The 15,060-nt window shown below is 37.6% G+C and overlaps 1 protein-coding gene across 2 annotated transcripts in view; it reads left to right on the top strand.

The window, feature by feature from the left end:
• Positions 1-15,060, top strand: part of INPP4B (inositol polyphosphate-4-phosphatase type II B) — an 850,869-nt gene that overhangs the window by 138,525 nt on the left and 697,284 nt on the right. For both annotated transcript variants that reach the window (XM_027567415.1, XM_027567414.1), the window contains exon 2: positions 6,555-6,617. The gene's annotated coding sequence lies outside the window, so the exon portion shown is untranslated. The remainder of the gene's footprint in view (positions 1-6,554; positions 6,618-15,060) is intronic.

Here is a 15,060-nt window from a genome sequence, read left to right as displayed (position 1 = left end):
ATTTTGGGTAAGTGTAGTGTGGGGGCCATTCCCACCTAGGACTCCTGTGTCCTCTGCTCAGGGTCCTTGGGAACTTCCATCTCCCTGGGACACCATACATTGGTTGTGGGATAAGGGATTCTGTCTCAGGTTCCTGTCTTTTTTTTTTTTTTTGTCCTTATTTTATTTATTATGCTCAAGACTTTTGGGGCTTCTTGAATCTGAAGTTTTACAACTCATGAGTTTTGAGCAAATCTGAGCCTTTTATTTCTTTAAACACTGTCTCCCATTCTCTGTTCTCTCTCTGCACTCCTTTTAGATGAATACTGGAGCCTTTTCTTGTTTTATTTTTGTAAATTTTTTTTGGGCACTCCATGCAGCACATGGGATCTTAATCTCTTGACCAGGAATCAAACTGGCACCCTCTGCAGTGGAAATGCAGAGTCTTAACCACTGGGCCACTAGGGAAGTCCCTGGTTCATGTCTTTAGACATTTCTCTCCCTCCTCTGTTGCTGCTGCAACTGCTAAGTCACTTCAGTCGTGTCCAACTCTATGCTACCCCATAGATGGCAGCCCACCAGGCTCCTCTCCTAAAGCCCCCTAATTGGTTCTATGTTGTGTTAATGCAGAATGCTGGTTTTCTGAGTTCTCTCCAATCTGTGCCCTGAAAAGTAGTCTGTTAGTCCAAAAGATCCTATGACCATGTTCATGTGGGGTTTAAACTTAGACAAGGAAAATAATGACTCAGTGTTTGACCCCTCCTCTTCTGTCTTCTAATCCATACAGCTCTTGAACCTGGATAGTTTTCCTTATCATTTACATCACACCCTACATTTTCTCTACTCTTAATATTGCAGAACTCTGATCTGTTTCTCTAGGTGTGCCTTCTAATGCATTAATGGTAACTAACGTGTTTTTAAAGATCCTGTTTTCTCTAAGGAAAACTTGGTATACAATACTGTTTTCTTGCTTTGGACCCAGAATTCTTTTTGGATGTTAAAATCTAAACATCTTTGTTTTTTTTTTATTTTTTTATTTTTTTATCTTGTATGCATTCATGCTAAGATGCTTCGGTCATGTCCAACTCTTTGCGACCCTATGGCCTGTAGTCTGCCAGGCTCCTCTGTCCATGGAATTCTCCAGGCAAGAATACTGGAGTGGAAGTGATTCCTGTTTCCAGGAGATCTTCCAGACCCAGGGATTGAACCTGCATCTCTTTTGTCTCCTGCATTGGCAGGCAGGTTCTTTACCACTAACACCACCTGGGTAACCCTTTTATTTATCTTATGACATTCCTAATCCTTAGGTAGAGAAAATGCTACCCATGGCAGAAAGGTGGAGTCCAACATAGAAAAATGCAAAATCTTAAATGTAGATCTATTTCAAAGTAATAGCATCCTTGTTATATGATGGCCTATTATCTCTCTCATTTATTACCTCCCGTCTGCCTCTTTCCTATCTGAAATATTTGTTCAAATGTTCTTTAAATTTTATGCTACAATAAGGATGTTATGCAATTTCTATCAAAGAACATGTTGAGATATTTATGCTACAGAAGTTACTTCTTTTTATATTTGTAAATAGATATTTAATACATACAAGTGGCTGTGTACTTACTAGGACTCTCCTTCATATATGCTGAATATTGAATTAAGCACTGAAGGGAACAGACAAGAGGTGCAAGTTCCTGACAATCTTTTAGGAACTTAAAATATAGTTGGAAAGACATGATAACACAAGACAACCCAAGAAAGCAATATAAATTATAGGCATTTATTATAATTGCTATACAGGGTCAAATAATGAAGAAATCAGCAGAGTTCAAAGTACCTGGGGATCACTTTCTAGAGAAGTTGGCATTAAATCTTTGGTAGGGTGGTAACTTTGGAAGATGCTGAAAAGAAAGAATTGAACCACCAGCAGAAGGAATAGACATAGAGAAAGGAAATGGGACAGAAGAACATGGGAACCATGTGACACTTTGCCTGACTGAATAGAAGTTATATTTAAGAACAATGTAAAATTCACAGAATGTCCAGGAAGCCCTAAAAAAATCAAGTAGACATTTTTTTAATTAAAATTTTTATTGGATCATAGTTGCTTTACAATGTTGTGTTATTTTCTGCTGTATAGCAAAATGAATCACTCCTATGTATACCTATATCCACTCTTTTTTATATTTCCTTCCCATTTAGGTCACCACAGAACTTTGAATAGCATTCTCTGTAAACATATTTTGCAATTTGTAGCTACTTCCCCTATGGGTCTTCTAAAGCTCAAATAGCAGAAACTAATATCACAGGAAATAAAATTGGAAAATTTTGAACTCTTAAGGCAATACCTATCAGACACCAAAGTGATATATGAGACACATTACCTTGTATAAATTCCCTCAAGGTGGTTAGATGACCTCTATATTCCTAATACAAAAGGGGTGGAGAACCTGGAAATTAAAGGCAGATTTCTTTGGTATGAGCTGAGGCTCCAGGAGACGTGTCCACAAGGAGGTAGGTTGAATAGCATTTCCACATTTCCCCTCTTAGTGCTGGAGAGAGATGCATCAAGGAGACTCAGTAAGAGTCTAATGTGTACCCCTTGAAGCTTTGGAGGTGGCAGTAGAGACAGTGACTCTAAAGGCCAGGAGATGAGCTTGTGAGTAGCTCATGCAACCAAGAGAGGCTGCAAGGGGGTTCGCCCATTTTCCCGGGGTTCGTTGGAGAGTTCCCTGTGGAGCTGATGTGAGCCTTGAATGTGGGAGAGCTACCCTGAGGCTGTCCGGGTCCTGTCCCCAAAGATTGTCTGAAGGCTGAACTGGTCTCAGCAGATAGAAGCTAAAGGTGTCGCTTGGAGTTGTGGATGTCATAAGTGATAAAGTGAGATGTATGACTCCTGTCAAGGGTTGTACAGGTGAAAAAAAGGTCCCCAGTGATTGGAGAAGGAGGATAAATCACTGAACCTGGAAAAGCATCCATTGGTTAGGAATCAGCTTTAAGTAGATACCAGCCCTCTTAGGTCAGTGACCAGAAAGTTAACTTTCCTTCTCCACTGACCACTTCTTTCCCCCGTTCTCCTTTTTCACTCCACTCCCATATTCCAGAGGCCTTGGAACCAAGGTTGACTAGCTGGGGAGGAAGGACCTGGGGAAACAATAGAGGACCTTCTTCACTGGCTTTGGTTTCTACTGTAGCAAGCTATGGAGGTTAGACAATTTAGAGAAAGACTAAAATCATATGATATTGCTTGTATGTGGGATCTTAAAAAAGGGTAAAAATGAATTTATCTATAAAACAGAAATAGAGGTACAGTTGTAGAAAATAAACTTATAGCTACCAGGGGGTAGGAGGGAGTGTTGGAAGATTGGGATTGACGTATACACACTGCTGTATATAAAATTGATAACTAATAAGGACCAACTGTATAGCACAGCGGATATATGTATATGTGTAATATATTCACTTTCCTGTCCATCTGAAACTAACATAAGATTGTACATCAACTCTACTCCCATAAAAATTATAATTTTATGTACTTATTTTTGGCTGTGCTTGGTCTTAATTCCTGTGTGGGCTTTTCTCGAGTTGTGGCAAGCAGGTGCTACCCTCTAGTTGGGGTATGTGGGCTTCTATTGCAGTGGCTTATCTGGTTGCAGAGCAGAGGCTTTAGGGCCTGGGGGCTTCAGTAGTTGAGGCTCCCAGGCTCTAGAACACAGGCTTAATCGTTGTGGCACACGGGTTTAGTTGCTCTACAGAATGGGGATCTTCCCAGACCAGGGATTGAATCCATGTCTTCTGTATTGTTGGCAGGCAGATTCCTTACACTGAGTCACCAGGGAAGCCCTACTCCCTTAAAAATTAAATGAAAAAAGAAAAGATAAAAAAATAAAGTTTAAGTCACCTTTCTATATGTAGCTGGGTATTCTGATTTATAAATTGAGATTATGTTTGGTGAATCAATATAATTTTTTTTTTTTTTTTTTTAAGTCTCAAGTGATCAGGGTATGGATAAAGGCCTAAGTCTTATTGGCTCAAAAGATGCTGTATTCATTTCCTGGGGCTGCTGTGACAAACTCCCACAATCTGGGTGGCTTGGAGCAGGAAACATTAATTCTCTCACAGTTCTGGAGGCTAGAAGTCCAAAGCCAATAGGACTTAGTAGGGCAATGTTGTATCTAGAGGGTCATTTGTTCCATGACTTTCTCAGCTTGTGTTGTTGCCGACAATCCTTGCATTCCTTGGCTCTCAGGCACATCTCTGCCTTCCTAGTTGCATGGCCATCTCTCTCTGTGTCTCCGTCTGCATTGGTATTCTCCCGTCTGTGTGTCTGTTTTTGTATCTCATCTTATAAGGACACCAGTCATGTTAGATTGGTGTCTACTCTGTATAATGTCATCTTAACTTACATCTGTACCTAATCTACCTGCCAGACTCAGTCTTTCCTAGTCCTTCTCTCTCGTAAAAATTTTGTGGACCAAACAAGACTGATGGGCAGTCAGTGTACATCAGTTCAGTTATTCTGACTGAATTTTTAAAGACTATTTATTGTTTTTTCTCAAATTTTTATTTTATATTGGAATTTACTTGATTTACAATGTTGTGTTAGTTTTCAGGATACAGCAAAGTGATTTAGTTATGAATATACATATATCTATTCTTTTTTAGATTCCTTTCCTATATAGTTTATTTCAGAATATTGCATAGAGTTCTCTGTGCTATACAGTAAGTCCTTGTTTATCTATTTTATATGTAGCAGTATATATATGTTAATCTCAAACTCCTAATTTATACCCCCCATACCTTCCCCTTTGATAACCATAAATTTGTTTCCTCTGTCAATCCGTTTCTGTTTTGTAAATAAGTCCATTTGTATCATTTTTTTTTAGATTTCACATATAAGTGATATCATATGATTTTATGATTGTTTTTTTAAATGACCCTTTCCTGGCTGCATAATATCCTTTCAATTCTTTCTGTTGCTTCAGCACATTTTATATTGTTTAATGATGGAATTTTCACGAATTGCATGAAATAATTGTCTACAAATGTTTCCTCCACTTGACAGTGTTTTTCTTGAGTCCTTTTTGTTTATAATGGTTTCTCTAAAATCTGTTGACTGCAGTAGGGTCTCACAGGGTGTTTTATTTAATTGAATTGAGTATTCACAAGAGTAGACAAGGGTCAGCTGCTTTAAGTGAATCTTGAAGTATCCCAATTTCTTGGAGGACATCTTTAAATTAAAATCCTCAGCAAAGTCAAGGGAAGCCGCTGCAGGGGAGTGACAACTTACTCATTCTCCTGAAATGCAATTTAATCTTTTTCCCCTTACCTGCCCAAAGTCCTAAAACAAGTCTTTATTTCCTTTGCCCTCATTGACTGATTAATAAATCAACAAATGAAGAACTATCCAGTATGGTATGATTTTAATCATTCTACCATGTGGCTCACTAGGGCACTGATTTTCTAAGGGTTGCAAGATTTTTTAAAAGGAGAACAATGATAATAATAGTAATAATGATGTTCATAATTATACTAACATTCATTAGGTCTGTGTCTTTTCTATGTACTTGTCTTGTTTATTTATCTTATCAATTCTATGAAGTAGGAAGAATTACCATTCCAATATTACAGATGAGAAAAGTAGGTTTATAGAGTTTCATTCCCTTCCCTAAGTTCGCAGAGCTAGTAAGATGTTGTGATTGCAATTATATGATTGTTCTTATAATGACTGTTACAGTCAATTAATCAACATTGCTTTTAACTGCTAATATTTCTTCAAATAACTTTCTTAAGAGGAGATTTTAAAATTCTTACCTATCTATATGACAGTTCTTTTTGGAAAACTATTGCTCAGACTTGAATTTCTTATCCTGCAATCTGAACATTCAGATAATGATGCAATAAAATCTTTTATGGGACACTCCTCAAGATGGTTATATGCTAAGGGAGGGAATAAGATATATTTTCATAACTTTTGACTCCTATCAAGTACTTTCCTTCTCGGAGCAGCATAGAAAAAGCCTGAAATTGCGGCTCATAAGGAGAGCAATCTGCAATTATTTACTGAGTCATCCCAACAATATCTCATTTTATCATTTTTGTGGAAAGGCATAATAGGAAAAGACCCAAACTTTCTGTGAACATTTGAAAAGCCCTCCTCACTAGGGGAGGGAGGAAACTAAGTTTAGATAATTGCAAATTCCATTTCAGTCTGTTATATTCCAAGTAAATGTTCTGTCTCAACGTGGATTACATCTTATCTTTTGAAATGATTGAAGCTATTGCTTTTCCTTGCTGGAGTGCTGGTCTTGTTCCCATGTAAGAAAAGAGAGAGAGGCAAAGAAAACGGGGCTGAGGATCTGCAGCAGTCACCCATGCTCTCAGCTGCAGGGGAGAGGGGACCTTTGGGGAAATTATTTGGCATTTAAAGCAAGTGGTTCCCAAGGCAGCTGCTGAATGGAGCTGAATATTTTGTTAAATGATTTTCTTCTCTGACCTTTATTACTAATAAATCTTCTTTAAGCATTTATAGAGTGAAAAGAAAGGTTGTTTTTATTAATCTCTTTTCTTTTTGCCCACAGAACCCAAAGAAATGGTGTTGCCTGGCAAGAGATTTGCTATACTTCATGAAAAATCAGACCAAGGTAATGCTTATTTTGAATTGACATATATTTTTTCAGTCTGTTTAATTCCAGTGCATTCAACTAGTTGGTTTTTTCTTGATTCCTAGTTTTAGGTATTGGATAATCAATCAGAAGAGTAAATCATTATCTGAAAAGTAGAAGGAATAATTTTTGATGATCAACATATTGAGGAAGTAGACGGTAAATTTTAAAATATATATTAGCATAAAGCATTGGGGATAATGATTCATTTTCTGACACTACGCTTGCATTTGTTTAAATGGGTGAATAGGATCTTGACTAGAAGATTGTACTCCAGACCCTGGGCCATGGACAGATACTGGTCTATGGCCTTTTCAGGCTGCACAGCAGGAGGTAAGCGGTGGGCAAATTAGCAAAGTCGCTCCCCATCACTCACATTACTGCCTGAGCGCCACTTCCTGTCAGATGAGCGGCAGCATTAGATTCTCATAGGAGCACAATAAATACAGTGCAGTCCCCAAACCACTCCCCCCATCCATGGAAACATTGTCTTCCACAAAATCTTTGGTCCCTGGTGCCAAAGAAGTTGGGGACTGCTGTTGCACTCATTTGGAAATAACTCCAATTAGTGTGTCATATTTACAAATAATAGACAATGAGAGAATTGGTAAATTTTTATAAGATTTTCTTTATATTTAAGCATTAGTCAGATGGTTTTATATATATATATATTGAATAGGCAAAACAATTTTAGTACAAATTCCTGGAAAAATTTCATCGAGTTTGATGGAGACACTCTTACGCAAAGCATATATTTTCTTTGGAAAGACTGAATTATATCATGCAGTTGTTGAATAGCATGCCTGATTATACTCAACAGATTGCATGTTTAGTTACTAAATTTTCCAACTGAGTGTGATTTATTTACATACGTGGGCCCTAGAATGTGAACGCTCATGCAAATATTCTAATGACATATATGCGTAAACAAAGCTGAGCACAGATGCAGATATAAAATGTATGTTTCATGAAAAAAGCTGCTGTCTCAAAAGAGTTTTTACTAGAAAGTTTCTAGAAGGTTAGACTTATGATGGGAACTAAAGCCATCTATCAATATTATCTACTTATATAACTGTGAAGATATGATGTTGCTTTACATATATGAACACACTTACTGGATTTGTTGAAATGTATAATAGGCTGCATAATAGTTGGAACCAATTGGGTTCTGTTTTTGAGAAATTGATGAATTCCTAAAAAAAAAAAATGAGTGCTGAAACAAAGGAAGCCTTTGAATTGAATGGACATCAGCAGAAAACTAGGCTCTGAACTTTAATTTGCAGTGGAGCAAAAATAAATTGCTAGTTTGAATTACAAACTGGCTTTAGTTAATGCTTCAAGGGAGGCATAAACTCTTTAAGGAAGTAACTTCTCTAATGGGGATTTGAGATTGTAGGCACTCTATATGAAAATGTTAAATCAAACTGCAAGGAATTTTTTAATGGCTAATGAAATCAGTTGAAGGTTGGTTTTATCAAAAATATTAACTGTGACTCCTCAAGAAGAGCATTATAATAAAAACCAATATCTAGACAGTATATAGAAGTGGTTGAAGCTGAGCACTGTGATATAAGCATAGGGATATGAATGGTAGAAAACTGCTGATTGAGAGGGCGTTAATGGGAGATGACACAGTAAAGACAGAGAAGGAAACACGCTGAGATGGAGATAATGAAGAGGGCCAGGGGTCCATGCCCTTTACAATGAAACAAGGATGAAGGGAGGACGCACCAACTACCCAGGATGCGTTCATGTGAAGTGTTTCTTTTTTCCAGAGGTATGTATATACTAATCCATTAGATCTTATTAGACTTTTATTTCAGTTATTTAAGATAGGGATAAACTTACTTCAAACTAAATGTAATCAAGAAAGAGGTGAGGCAAAGGAGGGAAATTCCCATTAATGTGGCAGAACGTCCAGCATTGTGTACCTGGGGTAGCAAAATTTGCCTCTTCCCAACGTGCAAATAAAATTGGACCAGTTCTGTATGTTGGCAGTCCAAGTGCTTTGCTCTGATAATGCTCCCAAAGAGATGATGCTACAGGATACTGTTTGTGTGGAGGTTGGGAGTGGGGTGTGAAGGAGAAACTGGGGTGGGAGAAATGGTGTTCACGTCATCGCCTCACTGGGTTGGTCCTTTGGACCCATTGAAATAGGGGTGTCTGCAACTTTATAAAAAATTCCTGTTAATAAGGCAAAGAGTGGTGATGTTGTGATGTCTGTCTTTATTATCTTAAATGGGATATATGCATTTCAATTTCAATGTTTAAGTAGTAGAAGTTCAAGGCATATTAGTAAAGCTGTTATTTTTGGACAAATGGGACCATTCAGCTTTTCTCAGTTGCGCATGATGACTAACACACTCATTTTGAGTACCATTAACTCTGGCAATGGGGCTTGGAGAGCAATCTATTGTGTTAGTAGGCACTTTTGCGTGTGCAGATACCTGAAAGTTCTACATTTGACTTTTTAAGAAAGGGTTTAAAAATAACTTTTCATGTAGTGTTTTATTATGTAAAGTCTCCGATGTCTGTTGATTACAATGTTCTTAATTCCCAAAGAGAGGCAACTTTGCCTAGTCAGATTAAAATACCCTTCTCTGTACCTAGTAAGATTATGCACAAAAATAAAGACTGTTATTCTGTTCCATTTTAAACAGGTTTATGTGTCCTTGAGATAGATTGAGTTTCAGTTAGGAAAATTTGATGCTTATAATTTATTTATATTATGTAGGAATATTAAATTTTAGTCTCATATACATTTAACTTCCCTATGGGAAAGTGAAATGGGATATTAAGGACTCAGCAATTTTTTGATGTACTCTATTGTCTATAAATAGGTTGAAATCTTGGCTTAATATAAACACATTTTTTGAGAATCAAAAATAAACTATCATGAGGCTAGTGTACAGCATTATTTATGCTCTAGGGCACTAAGAGATAAGTGATAAATATATTGCTTAGAGATTGGTTTCATTGTGGTCTATTATTATTGGCTGTAGAATAGAACATTCTGTAGATATAATATATATTGACATTTTTTAAAGGATAGAATTCTTTTGATATTTTAAGAGCTTATTACAATTATATTTTATATTATTTATTGCAAACTACTGTTAAGTAATAATGGCAAGTAAAGCATCAGATGTGCAGGTTGATAATCAGTTAAAGGCCAGGAATCACAATGAGAGTTCGAAATGCCTCTACATGTGTGATGAAAGTGGTGATGTAATTGTCATGATGCTCTGACTAATGGATGGGCAATAGACACAGTGCTTTACAGAAATAGAACTATAACATCACACAGTCATCTCCCAAAGAGTATTTAAACTGAAAGTCAAAGAATAAATCATTGAACACCTTTGTGGAGAAGTGATTAAAACATAATTCTTAAAGGTGAATTTACATCAGGAAGAGAGGATAATTTCTATGAATTTGCTTTTTCTTAAAAATGAGCTTTGTTATTTGCTAAAGTTCTTGGTACTCTTTACTCTTCTGAGAATTAGATTCAGTAGATGTTCTCTCTTTTTTAAACTAAAGAAAACTCCCATGTATAGTGTTAATGGAATAGTCATATAGAAGCCTTTTGTCATTACTGTTTAGTTGCTAAGTCATGTCCGACTCTTTGTGGCCCCATGGACTGAAGCCCATGAGGCTCCTCTGTCCATGGGATTTTCCAGGCAAGAATACTGGAGTGGGTTGCCATTTCCTTCTCTGAGGGATCTTCCCAACTCAGTGATCAAACCCATGTCTCCTGCATTGGCAGGTGGATACTTTACTGCTGAGCCACCAGGGAAGCCCTATAGAGGCCATAGAATTGTCTTCTACGAATGTTCACATTCTTGCATTTTTTCCCCACGTATGTTTCTTACTGTGATTATTTCTCTCTTCCTCCACTATATACCCTAAATGTTCTCATCTTTCCTTGTGCTGGAAACTCCATTTGAAATGCCTAGTTTCTTTCTTCCTTATTCCAAAGCCTGCATAATCTTAAAACTGCTCTTTATGGAGCCTTCTGAATTCCTCATCATGCTACAACTATTTCTCTTCCTTAACCCATATTTACTCTGTAAAGTAACCTAGATACACTGTCTGTCACACTGTCACTGATTTATGAATATTGCTATATAATAGCTCCCTTGTGTGCATGTATTTATGCATGTATGTATATGTACATTATACAACTTTTTATTTTGTGTAAAGGTACACACTGCCATGGGACTTCCTTTTCCTTTGGTGTGATTGTGAAAGAAGGTTCTTCTGTTACCCACTTTTACTCCCACTTGTGAGTGAAGTAGACAGGCTTTGAATGAGTGAGGTCGTCGCATTTCTAAGATACCCATTGAAGGAATATTTAAAAGGAGGTTCAAGAGGGAGGGGTATATGCATAGCTGATTCATGTTGTTGTACAGCAGAAACTAGCATAACATTGTAAAACAATTGTCCTCCAATTTAAAAAAAAGCTAAAAGATTCCTTTGTATTATGAGGATTATAATTTAGCAATGTTTTACATCAATTAGGACAAATTTAAGAACTTTCTCTTCCTTTATGATATCTTTTCAATGTGAATAAAATATAAAATCAAATATTCTAATTTATAAAGCAAATAATTTTCAACTATCAAAATACATTTCCTTCATCAAAGGGAGGTTGCCTAATTCAGAGGTTGTCCAATTCAATTACCCGTTGGCTCTGTGCCATTTTGCACATGCCATCGGAGAAAACTCGAACCCAAGCTACTCAATGAAGGCAGTTTTGCCTAAGAGCAAAACACTGATCTATAGAGACACTACCTATTGCATATCTTACATCAAAATCAATTGGGAAAAAAGTTATAATTTGCCACCTCAGTCAACTTAATATTTATCTACTGTGTTCACTGATTTGATGACTGAATTGGAAATCCACTCCAGTATTCTTGCCTGGAGAATTCCATGGGCAGAGGAGTCTGGTGGGTTGCAGTCCATGGCGTTGCAGGGTTGGACATAACTGAGCAACTAACATTTTCTCTTTTTTGTTTTTTCTTTTTCATATATGAGTATGTTTGTCCCTTTCTTTCTCTGGATGTATGTTTTTAAAGCATTTAAAAATTATGCCACTAGATGTCAGCAGCAACCTCCTAGGGTTCCTGTGGCCTTAAATTGTAACAAAATTGGTACCTGATTAGAATATCTTATCTGAGAACAGTAAATATTCATTTTGCAAGTTTAAAAAATATTTTGAGATATTAGGAAAATCAAATATTATATAATATTTAGACATCATTTTTCAACTGGTTTTTGTTCACATGTGACAGGTTACTTTTTTTTCTTTTGTTTAATATATTTTTAATTGGAAGATAATTGCTTTACAATGTTGTATTGGTTTATGCTGTACAACAACATGAATCAGATACACACACACACACACACACACCGACCCCCCTCTCTTTGAGCCCCCCTCTCCCCCCGATCCCAGCCTTCTAGGTCATCAGAAAGCACCAGGCTGAGTTCCCTGTGCCATACAGCAGCTTCCCACTAGTTATCTATTTTATACATGGTATATGTCAGGGCTATTCTCGCGATTCGCCCCACCCTTTCCTTTACCCCACTGTGTCCATGAGTTCAGTCTCTGCATCTATGTCTCTATTCCTGCCCTGCAGATAGGTTAATCAGTACCATTTTTCTAGATTACATCTATATGCATCAACATAGGATACTTGGACGGGCTGCTTTTGCTTCCAGTGTTTCTCAACCAACAAGATGGCATGAAGAAACATGTGTGCGGCTGAGGAATTTGTCAGAAATTGGACCTGATGCCAGAGCTTGAAATTTCTGTTTTAATGCCTAATGATTCATTTATGCTGTGATGGCATGGGTATTTGTGCTCTGGCATGTTTCATTCTGTTTTTGCAGAAGCACTTTTGGAGCTACAACCTATCAGAAGATGGTGTGGTATTAATTTTTCAGCATCCACATCTGTGCACTGTTTCCTTAGTAATGTCTAAACTTTCCTGGATCTGTGCTCTTTTATTGCAAGATACTCAGAACATTTTGATAGACGCCAAATACCCATAATACTGTTTCAGTTCAGTTCAGTTGCAAAAAATCGGACACGACCGAGTGACTGAACTGAACTGAACTGAAAGAGCATTATGGGTGTTTGCTCACCAGTTGACAAAGAAGACAATCTAGAAATATGAAAAGAATGCTATATGCTATTTTTTATGAATTATAATACATGTGATTTTTGAATCCTTAAGATAGCAGTTTACAGTATCACAAATATTCTTTTTTCCAGCCATTAATTATAAATTATAATATGGGCCAGTGTTCAATAGATACTATTACATATTCATTATTTTAAATAATGCAGCTATTATTTGGTGAAATCAGATTCACATTACCAGGAAGATTCAGACTAATCTATTGAATTTTAGTTATCAGTTGAAATTCAGTCTTAGGTGATTGGCTATGAGTTGACCAAGCATGAAGCAGATTTTTAAATGATTATGAAAAAGGTAGAGTTGTTCCCATTTGGAACAACTCTTTTGGAAAAATCCTGCTTTCAGAGCATTTAAAAAAACACCTTAGCAAAAGTTGGAAAAGAGAACTGTGAAAACGTTTCCTTTCCTGAAGCCAGTTTTACCAAAGAAAATACTAATGTAAATGGTACACCCTTATCACTGCTAAGATTTAAAAATTTGCTTTAGTTGGTTCAATGAGGGGGCTAACTGGACTAGTCCATATGCTGAGGAAATAGTCCCTTTCATATCGAAGTTGTTATATTTGAGAATTATTGGTTTAAGAGATTATCAGCAAGTTTCTTGTTTTTTGCATTCCTGTTTTAGAACTACCCGTGAAAAAGACTTAACCAAGATTTTCCCCCAAGTGTGTGGTTGTTACTCTTTAGTTATGCTTGTAGGCGATGGGGCAAGCATATGAAATCATGCTGCTGTTACTTGACCCATGTAATTTCTTCACATGGAGTAGGTGCAGTGAGTAAGTACTGTGGATACATGGAAGGTATGTCATTAGCCAGATGTTCAGTTAAAGCACTCTCAACATTGAACTGGTGCGGAAGCACACGGCTTGCTCCACCATTACGGTACATTCTGCGTTTGCAGTGCTTACCCCTCCATCAGGGAGTCAGGGCTGGCGTGTGACGGGGCGTCTGTCTTCAGTATGTCCCTTTCTTAACCTTTGGGAATAGTTCAGTGACTCAGATGTAGTCTTTTGAGGTAGAGATGCTGACAGTTTCACGCAGACTGTTACAGCTCCAGATTAAGAAACTAACCCCCCTCTTCCAGCGCTGCTGGTGCGTTTCTCCATAGCATGTTCATTTGCCTGAGCATTGTCACAGATCAAGTTAAAGCAGACAGAAGGTCAGGTTCCCTTTGGGCGGATCCAGAAACCCAAACAACTCAGCCTGACATTCAAAGACCACTTCAGGACTTCCCTGGCAGTCCAGTGGTTAAGGCTTCGTGCTCCCAATGCCAGGAGTATGGGTTCAGTCCTTGGTTGAGGAACTAAGGTCTTGCATGCCACCACTCTGTGAAGCCAATAAATAAATGCATAGAATAAAGCTGTTTAAAAACAAAAGAAGGACCACTTCACGACTGGTGCATCCCAGCTTCTTCCAATCTCCTTTCCATCCGATTCCTCTTCCAGCTGTGGTCTCCTAGCCCATGCAACCTGCTTGAACCCAGGCCTGTGTATGATTGACTTATTTCTACCTGGATGACTTGCATTTGCTCTTACATTTTTCTCCCCTCCCAACTTCTTATTAATTTTAGAGAGAAGAATGTAGTAGGGACACTTCTCGGGAGCCAGTTGGTCTGGTTTGCATTCAAATCCCAGACAGGTGATTTATTAGCTTGTTGCTGCCTTACCTAATGCAGGCTGTTTAACCCATGGGAGATCCATATTGGTTTCTTTGACAAAACTATGAAAGAATACTTAAATAATTGAGTTAATGTTAGTATTAACAGCATATTGATATTAACTTATAATAACTACTGACACATAGTCAGTGCTAATATATACTAGCTACTATATATCAAATCTATCCAGTCAGTCTCAAAATTTGCTTCCATAAAACTTAGTCTGAATACTTATCATTCTTCATACAATGATTATTAATCTCATTGGCATCAGATCAGATCAGATCAGTTGCTCAGTCATGTCCGACTCTTTGCGACCCCATGAATCGCAGCACGCCAGGCCTCCCTGTCCATCACAAACTCCCGGAGTTCACTCAGACTTGTCCATCGAGTCAGTGATGCCATCCAGCCATCTCATCCTCTGTCGTCCCCTTCTCCTCTTGCCCCCAATCCCTCCCAGCATCAGAGTCTTTTCCAGTGAGTCAACTCTTTGCATGAGGTGGCCAAAGTACTGGAGTTTCAGCTTTAGCATCATTCCTTACAAAGAAATCCCAGGACTG

This window comes from Bos indicus x Bos taurus, chromosome 17 (genome assembly GCF_003369695.1).
Source record: "Bos indicus x Bos taurus breed Angus x Brahman F1 hybrid chromosome 17, Bos_hybrid_MaternalHap_v2.0, whole genome shotgun sequence".
NCBI classification, from domain to species: domain Eukaryota; kingdom Metazoa; phylum Chordata; class Mammalia; order Artiodactyla; family Bovidae; genus Bos; species Bos indicus x Bos taurus.
Note: the sequence above shows the minus strand (reverse complement) of the source record. Positions and strands in the feature narration are given on the sequence as shown.